We start from the raw sequence: 356 nt of genomic DNA, 5'->3' as shown, positions 1-356 counted from the left end.
GAGGGACCGTCTGCACTGGCAGGTGCAAGGGAGCACCAGCAGTCCGATTGAATCGGTAGCAGGCGGATGGGATGGTGGTGCTATGGAATTTTGAGTGGAGCGATTTAAACCAAAGAGAAAAGGTGCGCAATTTTGTTGAGTAATTTTGGCGCAATTTTGAACGGTCGGTCGAAAGGTAAATGTTTGAGCTAGTATAGTTTTGAATTCGAGTGTAGCTCGTTAGTGGTTCGAGAGTAGCTCGTTATTTATCGACCTTTATATTTTTCCATTAATAGCAAGGGATCTTTTATATGCACCATCCCACAGACAGGATAGCATATATCACGGCCTTTGATATACAAAACTGAGTCGTGGTG

This window comes from Gigantopelta aegis, chromosome 1 (genome assembly GCF_016097555.1).
Source record: "Gigantopelta aegis isolate Gae_Host chromosome 1, Gae_host_genome, whole genome shotgun sequence".
Classification (NCBI taxonomy): domain Eukaryota; kingdom Metazoa; phylum Mollusca; class Gastropoda; order Neomphalida; family Peltospiridae; genus Gigantopelta; species Gigantopelta aegis.
Note: the sequence above shows the minus strand (reverse complement) of the source record.